Raw genomic sequence first — 23073 nt, 5'->3', positions numbered from 1 at the left:
AGCATGTAATGTATCTTGGCCAGTAACTCAAAGTGGCAAATTGACAGTTTATTTCACACTCTTTTGAGTGGAATGTTAATTGGACTCCTGGTTTTCTTGCTACTGTTTATTTATTGAGCGAGAAATAAACAATAGCAGAGTTAACTCTTAGATCTCAGCCATGTTCTGCTACACTGCAAAACTGCAGAGAATAAAGAGACGTTTCGGCTGACTGAACACATCATCTTACGTTAGCTAGAGAAACATTCCCAATGGTATCAGGATGGCTACAAATGAACTGACGACATCTATGCACAACTCAAACAGCCTAACTAGATATGAGGAGATGCCAGATATATCTTTAAAACTAATTTCCATGTGGATATAGGGGAAATTTAAAATAGCCCCGATAAACTGGCATGTTGTATTGACTGGATAGCTACGAACTGCGTCTTAATGATGGGTGTGAGTCCATACAGAGTGAAACAAGATAGGTTGCAGATGCTGTGAACCCACCAAAATGCTGGAGGAACCCGGCTGGTCCTTTCAGCATCTAGAGGAGACAAAGATATATGGCTGATATTTCGGGCCTGAGCCCTTCTTCAAGGAAAAATCAGAAAGGGCAGAAGCAGGAAATATCAGAAAGTCTCAGAATTCAAACAATGGGGGAGGAATCCAGACCAACAAAAGGTCCTAGGTAGAATTTGTCATGTCTGTGCGAAAGGAGACAAAAAATCGGGTGACAAATTTCTAGGAAAAAGCTCTCTGGAGGTAAAGACATGACCAAACTTATCCTTTGTGCCAATATATCTAGATCAGATCAGGACTTTGGCCTTCATTTCTCAGGCCCACCGCTATCATAGCAACGGTGGCAGATAGTTGCATTGATTTTTCTTTATCATCATTCATATTCATTTCTCATATTTGTTTCCAAGATAATGGGACTTTATTCAGCCCATAGAGTCTCTGTCAGCTCACAGAGCAATCCCATCAGTTCCACTGCCCCAGTTATTTCCTAGTAACAATTCTCCCTCGAATGCTCATTGATCCACCTGGATTCCCTTACCACTCACCTACACTGAGGGTAACTTGACAGAAACCAACTAAGTCTTTAGGAAGAAGGAGGAAATTGGAACACCCAGGGGAGATGTACAAACTGCATACGAACATGGGTGGCTGGAGTGTGAGGCTCCAGCAATATGAGCTGTGCCATTTCCTTATCCAGTTAATTCCATTACTTCCCCAATGTTTTATTTTATAGTGTAGATCGGACTGAATTACCTATTTCATCACAAGGCCTGCAAAATTTTCTGTGATATAAATTTATCAACACTTATCTCAGTTACTTCCATCTGCTATCAGATACACCTCTGGTTCGGTGAACACTGAATATCCTGCCTGCGCCATTTACCAAATGATATCACCTGAAGTATTCTCACTGTCTCCATTTCGGAGGTGAAAAATGGTTCATTTCCACCTTATGAGTCTCAGTGTGGAGTTGTTACTGCATTTGTTTTATTTGACACAACTAGCCACTGAAGCTTTTTAACAAATCCAGGATAAAAGCTTCTGGAAGTTAAGAGATGAAGTCCCTGATTAATTGCACAAAAAAATCTCTGAAATCTAGTGATTGAACAACTTGTCTCTTTTGTTAATTATTAAGGAAGGTAATTTGAATAAATTCAGATCTTATATCAAGACTGAATGTTTTTCCATCCCTTTCAACTTTACAGAAGACCACAGACAAATTGTATCAATCAAAGCTTCTGAAAAATGTGAACTGCTTCGCAGGAGGTTAACCTCTTAAAGTTAGTTGCTGTCGCCATTCAAAAAAGTCACCAATTTGCGTGCAATAAATTCTCAGGGTCGGCCACATCATAAGATCCAAATATTTAAGAGAAAACCTTTGGTCAGGAGTGGTCTCCTTGTTTTCTTTAAAATGGAGTTATACAGCACAGCAGTGTGTCCTTTGGCCCATCACATCCATTCTAACCATCTCATCCACACAGTTTACCAACTCTTGGTCTATAACCTTCTGTGCCTTTGAAACTCTTAACTAGGTATTTCTTAGCTGTTGTGAGATTATCAGCTTCCACTCAGGCACTAGAATATAAAAAAAGGGGCAAGAGTATGGCATTCAGCCCATTGAGCCTTCGTTGTTAGACATACAGCGCGGTAACAGGCTATTTCAGCCCACAAGACCGTGCCGCCTAATTACACCGCGGGAGGAAACAGGAGCGCCCGGGGAAAACCCACGGAGACACAGAGAGAACATACAACTTTTTACATACAGTGTGGGATTCAAACCTCAGTCCCGATCGCTGGCGCTGTAAAGGCGTTGTGCTAACTGCTATGCCACCCGTGCTGCCATTGTTTCATAATTCCGTGGTTAGATCTGGCCGTGAACTCAACTCCACCTGCCTGCCTTTCCCCATCACACTTATTCCTCTACTTTGCAAAAATCTATCTATCTGTGAACTGCTTCCCTGAGCAGAAAATTCCACAGATTCTCCACTCTCTGGGAAAAGCAGTTCTTCCTCATCTTTGTCCTAAACCTACTCCTCAAATCTTAAGCCAATTTGGTTCCCAAGATCTAGTCTTCCCTACCAATGCAAAGAACTTTCCAGCCATCTACTTTATCTACCCCTTTCATACTTTTATGTTTTCCTGTAAGATCCCCTCACATTCTTCTTCTGAGTGATAGGAGACTCAATCTCTCCTCATAGGTTAAGCCTTTCATCTCCAGCATTAACCGGGTGAGTTTCTCAGTATAGCCTCCAAAGCAGGGGCTGTATATCCTTGAAACAAAGTTGCATGCAGTACTCCGTGTGTGGCCTCACCAGTACCCTGTACAGTTTCAGCAGAACCTTCCTGCTCTTCAAATCGATCCCTCGAACAATGGAGACCAACATTTCACTTCCCTTCTTGATAACCTGCTGCTCCTCAGACCCATCCTTTTGGTGATTTTATGGACAAAGACTCCCAAGTCCCTCTGCACAACACCATGCTGCAATCTTTCACCATTTGAATAATAATTTGATCTTCTATATTTTCTTCCAAAGTGGGTGACCTCATGTTTATCGACATTTATACCCTGTGCTCAGTCCGCTCCTGTTCACTCTACTGACCCATGTCTGCGTTTCCAGATCCTGCTCTATCATCGTTTGCAGATGACACACCAGTCGTCGGCCTCATCAGCAAAAACGATGAGTCGCGCTACAGAAAAGAGGTGAAAAATCTTGTGAAATGGTGCAAAGGCAGCAACCTTTGTCTCAACGTGGACAAGACAAAGGAAATGAGTGTGAACTTCAGGAGGATCAGGGCTGACCACCCTCCACTACACATTAATAGCTTGGTCATGGAGAGAGTACAGAGCACCAAGTTCCTTGGAGTCCACTGAAGTAGTCTGGTCTCAAAACATCTCCTCACCTGTCAGGAAAGAAGCAGAACAGTGTCTACACTCCCTGAGAAGATAGAGGCGGCGTCTACCACCCACCATCCCGTCAAAATTCTGCAGGAGCTCTATCGAGAGCATCTTGGCCAGCTGCATCACAGTGTGGCACGGCTGCTATAGAGCATTGGATCGGAGGTCAATCCACAGGAACATTAGAGTGGCAGAGTGGGGACTCCCTCCCACCGTGAACGTGATCTACTGGGATCATTGTCTGAAGAGGGCATGCAAAATTATTGAGGACCCCTTCCACCCTGCACACAGCATCGTTCAGCTGCTCCCATTGAGAATGAGATTCAGGAGGATCAGAGCCGGCACCACCAGGCTGAGGGCCAGCTTCTTTCCACGGGCAGTGAGAATGCGGAACGACTGATTAACTGCTCATACAAATCCTCCAAGTCTCAATTATTTATTAATAGTATTTATTTTTGTATATGTATACAGTATATGTAATGCATATGTATTGTTGCTCTGTATGTGTGTTCCGTCTGTATGTGTGTTTGTATCTTTTTGCACTGAGGTCTAATTGTACTTGTACAATCAGATGATAATAAACTCGAACCTGAACTAGTCACTGGGACACCTTTTTTTGTTAACATGTGCCCTGAGGGTTATGGTGCAATGTAGGATCACCCTGCTTCTGATTCATGCACATGTTCTACAGACAAAATTCTCCATTTGAAGCTTGTGTCTTCAAAGAATTATATCTATTGCGAACTAAATGTCTACATTTAGATGCTACACTTTGAAACTGATTTCAAGTAAAAAGCAGCATAAAAATTCGATGCATCGAGTGCGGGCCTGTTTTGATATTGAATCCTTGTCTGTGTATGTGTGACTGTGTCTCTATACTGATGACGTGATTGGTCTTCTCTATTGAATAAGTTCTCCTCATTTGTTAGTACAAATGGAGCCTTCATTTCTCAACAAATTGAGTCGTCACCTTTATTTATCGATCATACCAATCCCACATGGTAAAGATGAGATAACGTTTCTCTAGGACCATGGAGCATACTTACATAAACGTAAGTCAGAATAGAAGTTAAACACATTAAAATATTAAAAATATTAAGACATATACATGGTACATTATCCACATATGTTCCGGGAATACAGCAGATGGGCTTGGGAGAAAAAAAGACTGTTGCCCAATCTGGACATAAGGACCCGAGTGCTGCACTCCCTCCTACCAGATGGCAGAAGGGAGAACAGTTTACACGAGGGGTGTGTGGAGTCCTTCACAATGTTTATTGCCTTTCGCCTGCATCGAGTGTTGTAGATTCCTTCATGGTAGGAAGAGAGCCCCCAGATCTTTTCTGCTGCCTTCACTATCCTGTGCAGGGTCTTGCAGTCCGAGGTAGTACAACTTCTAAATCAGGCGGGGATGCAGTGGCACAGGATGCTCTCAATAAATCTTCTGTAGAATGTAGTGAGGATGGGGGGGGGTGGGAGATGGACTTTCCTTAGCCTTCGCAGGAAGTAGAGGTCCTGCTGGGCTTTCTTGGCTATGGAGCTGGTGTTAAGGGACCAGGTGAGATTCTCTGCCAAGTGCACTCCAAGGAACTTGATACTCTTGATGACTTCAATGTTCAGATACAGATTGTTGGTTCTGCACCAGACCATTAATTATTGCACCTATCTCTGTACGTTTACTTTTCATTCTTACTAATAAGGCCCACCATAGTTGTGGTTCGAGCGGCGTTGAGCTGCTCAATCATGGGTCAGCAGAGTGAATAGCAGTGGATTAAGAACGTAGCCCTGGGGGCCCCTGTGTGACTGTCATCAATCTGCACTGCTTGAGGTCGTGTCTAATTGCAGAGGGAGGTGTTTAGACTCAGCAGGTTTAACTTTTTTATCAGGTACTATGATTGTGTTACATGCCAAACTGAAGTAAATAAACAGCGTTCAAACACACAGGTCCTTATCTTCTAGGTGGGTGAGGGCTAGGTTGAGGACGGTGGCAAAGGCATCAACCGTAGAGTGGTTGGATCTGTATGTGAACTGCAGGGGGTCCAGTGATTGGGGCAGTAGGACCTTGATGTACCTCATGACGAGCCTCTCAAAGCACTTCATGACGATGGATACGAGTGTGACAGGACGGTAGTCATTGAGGCAGGACACAGGTGACTTCTTCGGCACGGGGACAATGGTGGCAGTTTTGAAGCCCGTTGGGAACATGGCGCTTCTCAGGGAAGTGTCAAAGACGTTGGTGAGAACATCCACTAGCTGAGTCGCACATCCCCTGAGCACCCTGCTGGTAATGCGATCCAGTCCAGCAGCTTTCTATGGGTTGACCTTGCCTAACTATCTCCTCGCTTCGGCCACTGCAAAACACAGCACCTCATCATTTCGAGGAGAGGTGGTCTTCTTTGCCACCATGTTGTTTTTCACCTCAAAATATGCGTAGAAGTTGTTCAGTGCATCTGGGAGAGAGGCATCACCAGCACAGGCAGATGGTGTAGTCTTGTGATATCTTGGATGGCCTTCCACATGCATCACGTGTCCTTGCTGTCCAGGAAGTGCGTATGAATTCACTGAGCATGTGCACTCTTTGCTTCTCTGACAAATGTGTGGCTTTAGCCAACTGTGACTGGGTCATTCATTAAATAATTGACCAACATTTAAATATAAAGATTATCTACTATTATTTGATAAATTCTATACCTTAAATCAACACTGAGAATGAGTTGAATTGAATTGTCTTGCTTATTGACATGTTGAGATCCAGGCAAATCAGCTTTGATAATGTGCATCTGGGAGAGCAAGAATAAAAAAGTACTGTTACAATTAAACAAATGTTCAGGATGTAGTGTTATACAAGACAAAAGTTCAGGTCATAGGGTTAAAAGGTAAGTACAGTTGTACAGTTAAATAGCGTGATGCATTATCTTATTCTATTTTTAATTTTTAAAAAAATGTAGACATACACCAAAATAATAGGCCATTTTGGCCCACAAATCCGTGCTGCCCAACTTACACCCAGTTAACCTACACCTGGTACGTTTCAAACAATGGGAGGAGACGGGAGCCCCCCTGGGGAAAACCCATGCAGACATGGGGGAGACAGCGCAGGATTCGAACCCTGGTCCCGATCGCTGGTGCTGTAAGGCATTGTGCTAACCATTATGCTCACTGTGCCGCCCCCAAGGTCTATTCAAGAATCTATGCTGACAGCTGGGAAGAAACTGTCCTTCAATCTGGAGATGTACATCTTCAAACTCTGTCCAAAGGGAGAGGGAGAGAAGAATTTGTCCTTTAACATGTTGGAAGGTTTCCCAAGGGCGCTGGAGATGAAGAGAGAGTCAATGGATGGGAGACTGGTTCGTGTAATGATTTCACATGCTTTCATAATGCTCTGCAGTTTCTTACAATCTTGGGCAGAGAAGACTCCATACCAAACCATGATACATCTGGACAGGATACTTCCTATGGTGCAAATACAGCATGCCTCCAGTGTCCTTTACCAATCAATTTTAGTGTCATAATTACAGATAGGGGCCTGAATTCAACCTCACTTCCTAAAGCTGATGATCAGTTCTGATGTGTTGCCAACATTGTGGGAGAGGATCTCCTTCCTGTACCCTGACTCATCATTATTTAGGATCCAGCTTGCAATGGCGGTGTCATCTGCAAAACTATGGATGGAATTGGAAAAGTACTTGGCCTCACTGTCATGGCTGTACAAGGAGTATAATTGGAGGTTGGGTCACAGCCTTCCCGGGCACCAGCGTTTGGGATTATTGTGGAAGAGGCATTGCCAATCTTCCCTGACTGCAGTCTGAAAGCCATGAATTCAATGATCCAGTTGCAGAGGGATGATGGTGAAGTCTAGATCCAGAAGTTTTGAGATGTTTGCTTTGGACTATGGTGTTGAAGGTAGAGCTATAGTTAATGCATTAATGCCTCACATAGGTATTTGTGTTGTTTCAGACCATCCAAGGCTGAGTATAGGGCCAGGGATGAGCTGTAGACACATTTTCTGAAAGGCCGAAGGTGAGGAGGGCCATGACCAACTTCTTGAAGAACTTCATGATGAGGGATGTCAGAGCTACCGGGTGGGAGAGCTTAAGAGACATAGTCTTGTTTTTCTTCGGCACTGGTGGGAACCTCATACTGTAGTAGGGAGAGGTCTAGGAATACACCACCAGCTGGTCCATGCAGGTCTGCAGGACATGGCCAGTGACCCAATAGGTCCAGTCATTTTCTGCAGCTTCACTCTCAGGAAAGCCAACCTGCCCTGTATGATTGTAACATGGGTGGCATTACCTGGTGAAGACTGGTTCACAATCTATTCTGCCCATGACATTGCTTAAACACTTATATAAGTTATTCCTCCCATAAACTTGCACGAATGGCCTTGAAATAATTTTCTCTGAAATGTAAATATGGCAATGAAGCACACTGCCACTATCTGCTGTCGTGAACATAGCCCAAAAAAGCTAGTCAAGTCAAGTCATCTCATTGTACAAGTACAATGAGAAACAGCGTTCTCTGGTCCTTGGTATAAAGCACGTAAGCACGCAACGTTTTATTCAGCGTTCTCACTGCCCGTGGGAAGAAACTGTTCCTCTGGCTCTGATCCTCCTGGTATCTCTTTTCTGATGGGAGCAGTTGAAAGACGTTGTGTGTGGGGTGGAAGGGGTCCTCAATGATTTTGCACATCCTCTTTAGACAACGATCCCAGTAGATCTCATTGATGGGGGGGAGGGAGACTTCAATGATCCACTCTGCCACTCTTATCGTCCTGTGGATTAACCCATTTCCTTACCTTTTTCTGCAATTAAGCTAACCTTTAGGGTTAAATTAGTCCACATTCCAAAATGACCAAAACTGGGGCAACCTTTCAGTGCTCTGTTCTAACTATATGCTGTCAAGGTCCAAAACATTCACTGAACTCTCCATTACCTAACTGCTTGGTTATCAATGAGACAACATTGTGAATAATCTTCATAAAATTGTTCTTCTTAGACTTAACACTTGAAAATAACAATCTGACTGAAACTCTACTTTTTATTTTTTAGTTTAATTTATCCCACATGCAGAAAAAAATGTCCTTAATCATTTTCAAGTACAGTATACACTTATGGCTGGTGAAAGTGATCTGCACAATTAGACGTCGAGGGTGTCTTTGGTGAGCATTTCGAGAGAATGGGAAGAGAAATGGTCAATTTCTGGAGTGGGCTCAGTCTATTCTGACCCTTGTTCTTTCTTCTTGATCTGAAGGACTGTTGTGTTGAGAAAGTATCAGGTTCATACAGAGAGATGATGCTGGACACAATCACACTTAGTTTTTATTATCACACAACAATTTATAGGCGAGTGTGGGAAATGTTACAGGAATAAAACACACGTGCACAATTTATAAAGGAGGGTGGGAAAACGTTACTAGTACACAATTTGTAGTTCACACAGGTGGTGCTGACATTCACATACTATAGCAGGGGTAATACACACCCTTCCCAAAACCCTGATTGTCAGGAGACAGCCCTGGTACAAATAATACCCACAGGGATATACGCACACTTTCAGACCCTGATCGTCAGGAGGTGTGGCTCTACTGCAAGTATCGATCCTTAGCAGTTTAAACTATAGTGATACTACAGATCAGCTTCAGTGCAATGCAGACCTTATTATTGACTCTTCCAAGCGACGTCCACAGTAGCGACCGTGGCACGGAGTGGTATTCGGGGCTATCACCACGAGCAGAGAGAGAGAGAACAATGTGCTCTGTCCTGGTGCTAAATACAGTGCTCTAGCCATTAGTGACACTGAGTGATTTGAATTAACCAAAGGCAAGGTGTGCACTAATTAGTGGCTCGAGCCCAACCGTGATTGACAGGTGATGTAATTAGTGGCTGAAGCCCAACCTTGATTGGCAGGTGATATGACTTCGGAATACATTCCAGACAGGGAGGGGATACATGATCACCTGCAATGCACACATTCCAGACAGGCAGGAGAGGCCCATTTCTTCCACACATAACAAGGATCCAATCCTTTGAACTCATCATTAAGCATAAAACTAGAGTTTCCATGCATGTACAATTGCTATTGGAAGTGTGGAATTGTACATTTCCTGCCAGCTTAATAATGACAGCTGAGTTATTGAATCAACTACACAGTGAATCTGCATTTGATTGTGATACAGAGTTTGATAAAGCGAGGCCACTGTTGGTCTTTTTTTTCCCCACAGCTTGAAAATGTTCTTGAACTGAAGAGTGTGAGAAGTACACACAAACAGTAGAACAGCTGGAGATATTGGTGATTGATGTTTAATCTGAACCAGTGTGATTTAAGGATCAATGAAGAAACATGAGAATGGCAGAGATGAAAAACAAATTGAAAGAGAAAAAGGCAAAAGAAAGCGGTTGGCGTTGTGGGTAGTACGACATATTTACAGCACCAATGATCAGGGCCAGAGTTAGAACCCCACACTGTCTCTAAGGTGTTTGTACGTTCTTCCCATGTCTGCGTGAGTTTTTTTTCTGGGGGCTCTGGTTTCCTCCCACTCTCCAAAACATACTGGGGTTGTAGATTATTGGGGTGTAAATTGAGTGGCATGAACTCAAGGGCCAGAATGGCCTGTTACTCTGCTATACATCCAAATTTAAATTAAAAAATTTAATAAGAAAAACAGGAAAGAGAAAGAGAAGGAGTAAGAGGGAAAATATTAAACTAGCAGGACTCAAAAGTTTATTTTTCTATTCAGGGCTAGAGATGTGGAGAAATGCTGCAGGATCTCACTTTAAAATGCATTCAGAGGGGTTGAATTTACATAATCTCAGTAATTTCTTGAAACTCAGGTGGAGATCAAAGGCCGTCTCCTTTATTTCCCACAAAATTAACGATAGTCCAGTAATGTGGCCGCTTACAATGCAGCTCACAATTTCCAAACCTCAAACTACTCTTTTATTTACATTTTCCTAAAGTGATGTGTGTAAATATTACTGGACCAAGGTGCAGTCAAAGAATTGAAGCAGGAACTCAGCAGGTCGGACAGCAGGTCAATATTTCAACACTGAACATTTTATTACTCTTGACCAATGTGCTGGTTGCAACATCTGGTGGAGTTAGGAAAGGGTTTTGATGGTGAAAGGAATGTCGAGGTTAAAACCTTGTGTTTATGATTCATGGTTGTTTTTTGTACTTTCCCTTTAAGGATTAATTGATTTTGTAGGAGTTACCATAATTACTAAGACATCATATGTAGTAATATCCGAGTGGACGAGGAGCTCATACTCATTTTTGAAATGACCATGGAAGAGACGTGAGCTCTTGAGAAACTTTTTTTTGAATTTATTATCATTATTATTCATTATTAATCATTTATTATCATTTTAATTTGTTTATATTTGTTTGAAGTTGAGTATCATTATCATTTACAATATGCTTTGTTTTACTCATCATTATGAAGTATGAAGATATGAAAATGTTTATTCGCTTTTATCAGTGGAAAATTAAAACTATTTATAGCTGCAATTACGAAGTTTGATTTATTTAGATGAATAAGATACAATTCAGAATATCAAGGCTTTCTTCTCTTGGAAGGTGATGTGTTTTGAGATTGAGAAATATTAGAAGCTGGGAAGAGTCATCTACAGTGAACAAAGGCTGCATTAAGTTTATATTCACCTATGACCCCTTACCCTTCTCCCCTCTCCTTCCTCCCTTCTCTCCTCTCCTTCCTCCCTTCTCTCCTCTCCTTCCTCCCTTCTCCCCTCTCCTTCCTCCCTTCTCCCCATCCTTCCTCCCTTCTCCCCTCTCCTTCCTCCCTTCTCCCCATCCTTCCTCCCTTCTCTCCTCTCCTTCCTCCCTCCCACACTTTTGTATTCAGACACCTGGCTGATTTTGCTTATACCTGATGAAGAGCCCAGGCCTGAATCGTTGGTAACCCTTTACTCCTTATGGAGGCTGTGCGTCCTGTTGAGCGTCTCCAGCATGTTTGTGCATTGCATTCGACCCCAGCATCTGCAGACTTCCTTGTTTAGCTGCACTGAGATGGCTGAAGAAACAGAGACCGCGGCCTTAACAATGACAGTCAAGTACTAACAAAAGGTAACGGGCACATTATGAATGTAAATGTTATGATGTCTGCAAACTACCTTTCAAGCAAGATGAATTGCTGTGACCTTTCTGGGTTCTTGAGAGTGAGCAGAATCTCTCTGGGCATGCACTGCATTAAACATCTCAACTGGCTTCCCTTCACAGATTCATGCTGAACCTAATATTCAATGGAGTTGGAGTCAGTGCGTAGTCGGTGTAAGTAGAGTTAGTCCCCTTTATGATATAAATGCAGCACATTGAACTCTAAAACATTTCAACTGGTATTTAAAAATTAGTAGCATATTTTAGAAACTTCACAATATCAGGTGTAAATACTATGCCTGAGATCAGCAGGAAGAAATAGAACATAAAATGGTACAGCAACGTGAACAGGCCCTTTGGCCGATGTTATTGCCGAACATGATGTTGAATTAAATTAAACCTCTGATGCTTGCACACTGCATGATCCAATCTCTCTAAACAACAGAGAATGAACAAAACACCTAACAAATTCAAGACCACTGAATGGTAATCGACCGAGGCAGGACTTGAAACTGCAGTTCTCAAAGCTCTCTGACACTCCACTATCACAATCAAATGCCTCCTCCATTTCGGCCACACGGCTAATGATGGAATATAGACATACAATTAGGATTGGACCCACAAGGTTTGTCATCAAGGTAAGTATCGAGCAGGTTCTGAGACCAGCAGGGACGTTGGTAAAAGTATGAGAACATGTCAGAATTCCTTATCAAGGTATGGTCCTCAATGATGCATTAAAAAGTGAAAATTACTGATGATAAATATGTTGTAAATAAAAACACAATGCTGGAGAAACTCAGCAGGTCAAACAGTGTACTTTATATGGCAAAGATAAAGATACAGAACCAGCATTTTGGGCTTGAACCCTTCATTAAGGTATGACAAGATGTTACCTGCTGAGTTTCTCCAGCATTGATGCACCTTCAAAGACTAGAAGTTGTAGAAAAACTGATAGGCTTTTATTCACTACAGAACGGAGGTACGTCCATGTTGTCCAAGTGTTCTGGACTAAGAAGGGGGTCAGTGGGAGGAACCTCAGGCACAGTCAGCAAGCGGGGTGTCCTAGTACATCCAAACATATACCCAGCACATCAAAAACATATATACAGTGGTTCAGCACATTCACCCCTTGTTTTAGAAAGAGTCTGGCAGGGCGAAGTGATTTAAAAGTTCTTACAAATTGAGTCTTTCGGGTGATCTGGTCTGCCGCTCCAATTGTGCCGACTGTGGTGCAGGTGTTGAATCTTGGTTGGTCTGGGACACCTGCATGTTGTCAACAGCATTGGCTTGGTGGATGCATGGCACCAGATCTGACATGTCATCTGCTGGGGCAGGGGTCACATGCCATGACACTGGTGCATCATGGATAGTGGTAGATTAAGGGGGTGAGGGGTGGTCGGCAATGGTCTTGGGGACTTCTGAGGGCTTTGGGACCTGAACGGAGACGTGTCCTCGTGACAATCGGGGTACATCATGTAGGCATATTGGGGGTTGGTGTGGTTGAGAGGGACCCTTTTGACCAGTGGGTCAGATTTATGGCTCCTCAGTAGGACCGGCTCTGGGGACATCAATCAGGATGGCAGCGCGGTCCCTGAAGTGGACTTTCTAGGGAAGGAAAACATCCTTTCCATTAGTGGCGGGATCTGATTGAGTGGAGTGCATCGGGGAGGACATCTTACCAGAGTGAGACTGGAAGGCCTCTAGACTTCAGGTGTAGAAGGATGGCCTTCAAGTCAGTAGCATTCTTCCTTTCCACCTTCCTGTTCCCTTGGGATTGTAACTGGTGGTCCTGCTTGCAGTGATGCCTCTGGGCAGCAGGTACTGATGCAGCTCATCACTTATAAAAGAGGACCTCCTGGTTGCTATGAATATAGCAGCAATACCTGAACAGGGTGATGAGAGTGTACAGGGCCTTGATGACTGTGACAGTGGTCATGTCAGGTCAGGGGATGGCGAACGGGAAATGTGAGTACTCGTCAACGACATTGAGGAAGTATACGTTGCAGTCAGAGGAGAGGAAGGGCCCCTTGAAATCGACGTTCGGGCATTCAAAGGGATGGGTGGGCTTTATCAGATGCGCTCTGACTGGTCGATAAGAATTACTGGTCGGTAATTTATGGTCATGGTCCTGATCTCCTTAATGGAGTAAGGTAAGTTGCAGGCTTTGATAAAGTGGAAGAATTTCAATTTGGTGACCCCAGGATGGTAGAGATCGTTGTGGAGGGCCTGCAGCCGGTCTATTTGTGTGCTAGCACATGTTCTGCGGGATAGGGCAACTGGAGGTTCATTGAATTTCCTGGGCTGGTACAATATATCATAATTGCAGGTGGAAAGTTCAATTCTCACCCTTAACCAGGCAGGCAGACCCATAGCCGTTTTCTCCTGCATACTCAGGGGGGTCCTGAAATTCGACACTCCTTGGTGGAGAAGGAGGCCCAAGCCATTGTTGAGGTGGTATGGCACTGGAGACATGACCTTGCTGGCAAATAATGATTTACCTTGCTGACTGACCAACGTGCAGTTACTTTCATGTTCAACAATCAAAATCAAAATCGGCAAGGTATGGGAGCACCTCCATATATCTGAATGGTGGATGATCTTGGTTGGACTTCACTAAGGACTGTTCCCTTCTGAGTCCATAAGTTCGATTTGTTTTTTAGCCTTACTTTGTCACCAGTATAGAGTTCCGATAGGTTATTTCGTTCCTCTGTCAAAATAATACTTCTGCTTTTTTTTCTGTTCATCTTTGAACTACCTCACTTTCTCTTTTGTTTTTAGGAGGTTCTCCTGAATGGGTAGGTTTGATCTTAGCCTATGTCCCATAAGGCATTGTGCTGGTGACATACCACACTCGAGCGGCATTGTGCTGTATATGCTAGCGTACTCTGGTAGAAGTCTGTTCCACTGTCCTTTGCCTTGTACATCAGTTTTTTCATGATTTGTACTGATTTTTCCACTAGACCACTGGACTTTGTAAAATGAGGACTTGACTCTTTGGCAAACTGTTGGAACTTGAAATTGCAAAACTGTGAAGACCTCACTTGCCACACCATGTCTGGAGAATATGGCTTTCATACCTGTTATTACAGCATCTGCAGTGGTGGTGTTCATTTTACACATGTATGGATACAGAGAGTAATAGTCTGTGACAACAAGATAGTCCATCCCTTGACACTTGAATAATTCAGTTCCTACCTTCTGGTAAGGTCTGTATGCCCTGCTGGGTGTGACCTTGAGTGTGATGCATATGCAGTAGGTTGCCAGTCATCATATATGCATCTGATGATATCATGATGGGTCTCATTGGGTTGTGAAACCTCCAAACTGGATTCTCTGTGAACAGTTTCTTTAGTTCACTCCATGACTTATCATGCTCGTGATTCCACTCCCATTCAATGTTCTTTTCTGTTTGCTTTCTCAATGGAGCCATCTTTTCTGAGAGGTTGGATATGAATTTACCCATATAGTTGACCATTCCATTCAACCTCTGTACAGCCTTTTTGCATTGTGGCCTTGGCATATTCCCAATGGCGGACACCTTTCTGGGATCTGGTCTGATGCCCTCACTGCCAGTAATATCTCCTTCAAATGTTAGTTCCGTCAACCTGAGCTGGCATCTCTCTCTATTCAGCTTCTGGTTTGCTTTCCTTGTTGCTTCCAGCACTTTCTTTAGTTTCCCATCATGCTCCATTCTCAACGTTCCCCAGACTGTGATGTCATCCATTGAGGTATCAACTCGTCCAGGTGCTCATAGACCATATGGATAGTTTTGTGATGCACATTGGGAGCTGAGGCAATTCCGAATGGTCACCTTAGGAATCTGTATCTGCCAAATGGACTATTGAACATGCACAGTCTTGAACTTGCTTCATCCAATTTTAACTGCCAACATCCTGATGATTTATCTAACTTGCTGAAAAACTGCATTTGCAACCTGTGACATTTTTTTCACAGGTCAGAACCTTTATTACTCTGTTTAGATCTCTTGGATCCAGGCAAATTCTAAGCTTTCCATTCTTTTTGTCCATAACGATGAGTGAACTCACCCACTCCGTTGACTCATCTATCTTCTGAATCACGTTCAGGCTTTCCATCCTGTCCAACTCTGCCTTTAGTTGCTTTTGAAGCGCAAATGGAACTTTTCTGCATGGATGAAATATCTGTGGCACACGTTTATCCACTCTGATTGTGTGTTCTCCTGGAAGGCAGCCTAGACTCTGAAATAGGTCATTGTACTCCTTCATGAGTTCATCATAGACTGTCTCTCCTTCACTTTCCACAACGAGGACTCTTTTTTACCAGGTTCAATTTCTCACAGGCTGCAAAACCTAGTATGACCTGGCTGTCCTTTGGTACGATGATGAATGCTAGCATGTGCTCTCTGTCCTTGTGTTTCACTTTGACCATGCATTCCCCTTACACTGATATTTCAGTACCTGAATATCCTGTCACCTTCACTTTTGTTCCACACATCTTTTGTCTCAGTCTAATCTTCCTAAAATCCATCTCTGATATTACATTAATTTGTGCTCCAGTATCCAATTTAACTGAAATGTATATGTCATTCACTTTTAATCTCAACATCCAGTCTCTTTTTTCTTTCTTGTTTTCAATCACAACATCTGCATAGAATTTCTCTATCTCCCTTTCATCTACTGAATGAACCTTGCTTTGTTGCACTTGATTCCTGCAGCATCGGGCATAATGGTTGCTTTTGTTGTACATATTGCATATTTTACCATATGCTTGCCACTTTTTTGGTAGGTGTAGTGCATCGCATCGACAACATGGCTTTCAATTGTCCCTTTCATTTTTGTTCGCTGGCCTCGCCTCTCTTTCCACTTTGGCATGCTTTTTGTTAAATGGTTTGTAGTGAATTGGGATTCACTAGAAGTGTGCTGTACTGATGACTGGTCCTGCCCCCTAGCTCCTCCCCCTGGGCCCGTATATAACTCTGGTTTCCCGCCTAAACCCAGAACCCCTCTGAAGCCTGTTTGTGAACCCTACCTGTGTTGTAAGCTAATAAAAGTGTTTGCTCTCCTTCTAGTTGAGTGTGAGCTTTTATCAATGCCACACGGTTTATGACTGTTTTTGTTCACTGCATTCATTTTGCAACCAATTTCACTGAACAGCTCTTTTGCCTTAAACTTTACAGTTTCTACAGCTCTACAGAGTGCTATGGCTTTTTTCCAGGTCTAGATTTTGCTCTCTTAGCAGTCTTTCCCTTAGACTATTATCTGAAATACCACACACAGGTCTGTCTTTTATCAGCAAGTCGGCCAGTCCACCAAATTAACATGGTTTGCTTCTGTTTCTCAATTCAGTCACATACTGATCAATACTTTCTTCCATTTTCTGTACACATGTGAAAAATCTGTGCCTCTCAAATGTCACATTACATTTAGGTATGCAGTATGCCGCAAACTGTTCTATTAATTTTTCTAGTTTCATTTTGTCTCCTTCAGCAGCAAATGTGAAGTTATTGTGCACCTCCAGGGCTTCATCACCTACGACATGTAAGAAAACTGACACTTTCACTTTATCACTTTTCTCATCAGCTCCGACTGCCACTAAATACAATTCAAAATGCTGTTTAAATCTGTTCCAATTTTCAGCCACATTACCTGTCAGCTGAAGTTTTGCTGGTGGATGTAATCCTTCTATTTTTCACTGCGTTAGCTTCTCTTCACTGATCAGTTGCTGACTTTACATTTTACCTTTTAAAGTATTTCCTTCTAATTTCCTTCATCGCACTCTGGCACCATGTTTCATCTTGTGTGAGTTCCTAGACAACACATGGATGAAGGAAAAGTTTCTTTACTTTAAAGTTGTGTAAGCAGCACATGAGGCATGCCATGAGACTACAAGTCTCCATTACAGATACAGCACATTATGTGTCAGCCCCCTGCTGGCAACCAAGTCTTATCAAACAGTAAGGCAATGCTAGTTGCCTTGCAACCACGATCACTATTATTACAAAGCCCAGGCGCCTTTTCAGAGCCTTGAGGCTCTGGGGAAGGGGGAATTCCAAAAGAGGGCTCATGCAATCAGGATCAGAGCCAATGTTTTTCTCAGACAGGAGGTGCCTAGTGTAGACTTTGTTTAACTTCCTCCGGTACTGGCTTTTCAGCATGTTCATTGCTGCTGGGTATGACTGGGATTCCCTGATCATCAAGTATACCAGGAGCCCAATCCAGGAATACAGAACTTACAGCCTGTCATCCTGTGATCAGACAATAGTGGAGGAGGCCTGCAAGAAAAATGCAGCCAGGGTTCAAAACTGTTGGATGCGTCAGGCGATTGTGGGGTGAGGTCCAGCTTTTCGGTCTTCAGGATCTGTTCCATTATCAAAAAAATAACTGTTGTGACTAAAATTGGTGCACCATCAATAACTTCGAAGACTAGAAGTTGTAGAGAAACTAATAGGCTTTTATTTACAACAGAGTAGATGGCAGCCTATGCTGGTTGACTGACCTGGACTGAACAGTAGTCAGTGGGAGGAACTTCAGGCACAGTCATCAAGGGGCTTGTCCTAACACATGTACCCATCTACAGTACATCCAAACATATATGGTTTTACCACAGTTTCCGTCTCTAATGATGAATATGTTCCCCGCTTTGTTTATTCTTTTTCCGTGCGCAACTACAGAGATGATTATCTAAAATTAATGACTCAATATGACATACGTGGAGAATTACTCATGGGATATTGGTGGTTGGCCACCTTGGTTGTTGTGTTATTAGTTCCCTGACTTCTTTTGTGTGATTAGTGTTCCTATTTGTTTACTTGTCAAAAGACAGTGAATAATGAATGTGTGCGTGCTAAACCACTGTATAATTATCGGGTCGGGCACACCTATTGGCTGGTTGTACGTGTGGCCTCTCCCCACAGGCTCCTGTATAAAGGTGACTGTCCCACCGACCCTCTCAGTGCAGGATAACTGAGCAGAAGGGATATACTATGGTCTCAAGTACATCAATTTAATCCACTTGAAAATTTCCACATCTTCAAACAAGAAAAGCTGGAGATCGACCCTCAATCGCCTGAGGCGTCTCCTAGCTTCGAACTCTGGCTGTGCTGTTTTCTTTAAATAATTTTTTTATTTTTCACTCTGTGAGCCATATCAACCAAAATATGTACAAATGTATCTCATTAAATTTATACAGTGGTCTTTTCTCCCCTTCCCCCCTTTCCCTCCCTCTCCTCTATCCACCCTCCTCCAAAATCCATAAATATTCAACATATACAATACAATAAAACCATAAAACAATATTTTCACACAAAGGAAAATAAACAAGAAAAATGCGTCATCTATTTATTATACACTAAATCGAGCAAATTCCAAAATTCTGAGTGTATCTGACATTTTATCATTGCATACCTCCCTGCTGGATCTATTATATCCTCCTCTATTTTGATTGGTACATTTTTGTTAACTAGTATGGCTACACCTCTAGCTTTTGAATCATAGGACGCTGCTGTTATGTGTCCTACCCAGTCTCTCTTTAGTTTGTTATGTTCTGGTTCAGTTAGATGTGTTTCCTGCACAAATGCTATATCTAATTTTCCTTCTTCAATAAATTTAGTAGCCTCTTCCTTTTAATTTGGTTATGTATTCCATTAATGTTTATAGTCATATAATTCAACATGGCCATCTTATATCTTGCATACACCTCTTTTCCATCTCTTCACCACCTCCATCCCCCTTTTCCCTATTTTCATCTTAGTTTTCTCTTATTACACTTAATGTACGACAATACATTTAAGATAAAAAGCAGTTCCCACATCCACTAATACCTTAACCCCAAAAGTTCTCTCCCCCCTCTCTGAGTTGCCCCATACCACCACTCCCCTTTCCATTTGGATTGCGATCTTGTTCTCAGCGTCAACTGATTTTGCAGTGACGTTTATTCCCCCTCCACCCAGCCCTCTCAGAAAACACTTTTTTTAAAACACATATAACAAAGCTCTCTCTCTTCTTCCCCCCCTTACTCCCTTCCTTCCCTTCTCTTTTCTCTCTTTAGTTCTTTACATATACATTGTTTTTACATCGCTTTACGCTTTTCTTCATTCTTGTTACATCTCTTCATCTCTTCTCCTGTCCTGCAAACATTCTGCAAATTCTTGCACTTTTTCTGGATCCAAGAAAAGTCTGTTTTGCTCCCCAGGTATAAATATTTTAAGCACGGCTGGATAGTATGAATTTGTAACCTTTTTTCCATAAAATTGATTTTGCTGTATTAAACTCCTTCCTCCTCTTTAAGAGTTCAAAACATATGTCTGGGTAAAAAAATATTTTCTGACCCTTGTATTCCAATGGTTTATTATCTTCTCTAATTTTATTCCTTGCCCGTTCCAGTATATTTTCTTTTGTCGTATATCTCAAAAATTTTACTAAGATGGATCTTGGTTTTTGATGTGGCTGTGGTTTCAGAGCTAATGCTCTGTGTGCCCTTTCTATTTCCATTTCTTCCTGCATTTCTGACATTCGCAGGACCTTCGGGATCCATCCTTTTATAAATTCCTTCATATCTGTGCCTTCTTCACCCTCCTTCAGGCCCACTATTTTTATGTTATTTCACCTACTATAATTTTCCAACATATCAATTTTCTGAGATAACAACTCTTGTGTCTCTTTAATTTTTTGTCACTTTCTTCCAATTTTTCTCTTAAATAATTTACTTCCATTTCTACAGCCGTTTCCCGCTCTTCCATACTCTACTCTTTTCCCTATTTCTGTTATTACCAGTTCTAACCTTTGCATTTTATCTTCTGTTCTTTTCATTTTCCTTTTAATTACATTAAACACTAATGAAAACCATTCTTTTAATGATCTCATTTGTTCTTCAAAAAAGACTTTATCTATATTCTGTTCATCAGTTTTACCTTTTATTTCTCTTTGTCCATCAGTTTTACCTTCTATTTCTCTGTGAAGATCTTGGTCTTCTTCTTCCTCTTCTTCTGTGTCTGTATCTGTGTTTGTGTCTTCTTCTTCTCTTCTTTGTGTCTGTGTCTCTTCTGTTTTTCCTAATGAGCTGCTTGTATCTCTTTGTCGGGCATCTTCTTGCTGGGCGTCTTGTTGCTGTTCCTCCCCTCTGGGGCTGCTCGGCTGTTGTGCTTCTTTTTTTAAAATTTTTAAAATATTTTCACACTTTGAAACATACTGACCAAAATACACACAAACATTTCCCTCTTGAATATACACAGTGTCACTTTCTCCCCTTTTCCCCCCTCCCTTCCCTCCCTCCTTCACCCCCATCCCCACCCACTAAAAGTTCAACATAAATGATACATTAAACCTATTAAAAAATATCATCACACAATATGTGTCTGTTGTGCTTCTTGACATTGGTCTTCTTGTCGATCTTCCCTCCATCTGTCTTCCATGTTTGTTTCGTCGCACCCTCTTCTGCTGTCTTCCTTATCCTCCAGCTGAGAGCCCTGCTGTCTGGCATCTCTCAGCTGCTTGGTCTGTGACAGCCCGCTCCTCTGCTGAGCCCCCCCCCTCCCCACTGGTGTCTTCTTTCTCCTCTGATTGCGCGCTGCGCATGTGCGACTCCTCATACATGTGCCATTGTGCACTTTTGTTTGGCTCCGAGAGCCATTTGTGTAGTGTACCGGCTGGTGGGTCACAACTCTGTAGGGCAAGTATTGTCTTCGAGGGTCAGCCGTTAGTTGTCACCACAGCGTCCTGTTCCTTCCTGCAGGTAAGGCCTTCTTCCTTCTTCACCAGCGACTTTAAAAATTTTTTTTTCCAACTGTTCTTACTTTCTCCTTCTTGGAAGCCATCTTCTTTCTCTTCTCTGTATCTTTATCTTCTATTTCTTGTACTCTATTTCTGTTATGTTTTGCTTTTTCCTAACTTTTTTTTCCTATTTTCCTGGAGAGGGCTGGTTTTCCCGACCGGCCACTACTTGTGACTCCTCTGGCTGCGTGTTTTGAGGTATTCCTGCAGGCCTCCTCTACCATTGTGTGATCAGAGACCAACAAACTGCAAGTACTGCACTCTCGGGTCGGCACCCTGGTGTAGTCCATGATCAGGGACGCCACAATGTACCAGGAGGCCATGGAGATCCTCAAAGGGCAATACTGGCATAAAATCAACGTTGTCAATGTTAGACACCTTCTAGTGACTCAAAAATAACAACCTGGAGAATCAAACAATTAATATCTTTGGGCCCTGCGAGCACTCAGCAGGGCCTGCAAATACAAAGCCACGTCCGCCACGGAGTATACAAAGGACCTGATCCAGAAAGCCTACGTCATGGGGATCAGGTTGAATTACATATGACAGAGACTTTTGGAGCAAGGGAAGCTCAGTCTGTGGAGAGCAGTTGAGCTGGCAGGTATGCTGGAGATGGCTCTCCAGAACATGGAGGCCTCCTAGACTGACAACATGGCCACCTTGTGGTCACCACTGTTGCAGACATCCTGGGACGCGTCACCACCCCACCCCCGCTCCACTAACAACCAGACTACAGCAGGAGTGCTCCGTGAAAGCCTCCCAATGCTCTCGACTGGCTCTGGTAATGACCTGACCACAGCTGCAGTGTTCTGGGAACCCCCAAAGTGCTACTTCTGTTGCCTGGTCAAGCATCAGCGAAAATGCTGCCCAGCAAAGGATTCGATCTGCTCCAGCTGTGGAAAGAAGGGCCAAAGTGTGCAAATCCAAACCCCTTCTTAGCAGTGCCACGTGTGGATCGGGGGAGCCATCTTCTGCAACACTGCCACCACCTGGGGTCAGTAGCACCATGTGCAATCCATAGGGGCTACCATCTTCTGGATCCGGTAATGCTGCGTGCAGGGCCTGGGGGCCGCCATCTTGGATGCTGCCATCTACTACTGCAGCGATGTGCAACGACCTGACTCGAGCCTCCATCATCCTCAACCAGGTCAGTCTGCACCTACTCGCCAGGCCGATGATGGTCATTAAGGTAAGTGGCCTCTTGATGAGTTCCTTGTTCAATAGCAGGAGCACGGAGAGTTTTATACATCCATACACGGTGCGGAGCCTTTCCTTCACAATACTGCCGGTGAACTTGGCATCCAAGTTGTATACAGTGGATGTTCTGGGTTTTTGTATTGTGACTGTAAAGGTGTGGGGTACTGTATGTGACAATGTAATGTCACAGCTCTGTGCTGCTGTCCTGTTGTGGCTTGATTTTCAATGTATCTTAAAAGCTTGACAGTAGCATTTGATGGTCCCCATTCACCCCTCCCTGTTGGTAACCAGCAATTCGACTACAAAATCTCCAAATGAACTCTGTCACTTTGGGGTCACCAGATTTTTTCACTATGTTAAAGCACGTAACCTGCCTTACTCCATCAACGAGATCAAGACCATGACAAAGAATTTCCAGATCTATGCTGAGTGCAAACCACACTTCTACTGGCCAGACAGGGCACAACTTATTAAAGCCACTCGTCCCTTTGAATAACTCAGTGTCAACTTTAAAGGACTATGAGAGAACACATGGCACCTTTATAATGCTGGAGGGACAAGCCCACATGATTTACTGGGGGGTTAATCTAATTAAAATAGCCAATGGCCCAAGGC

This window comes from Narcine bancroftii, chromosome 4 (assembly GCF_036971445.1).
Source record: "Narcine bancroftii isolate sNarBan1 chromosome 4, sNarBan1.hap1, whole genome shotgun sequence".
NCBI lineage: Eukaryota > Metazoa > Chordata > Chondrichthyes > Torpediniformes > Narcinidae > Narcine > Narcine bancroftii.
Note: the sequence above shows the minus strand (reverse complement) of the source record.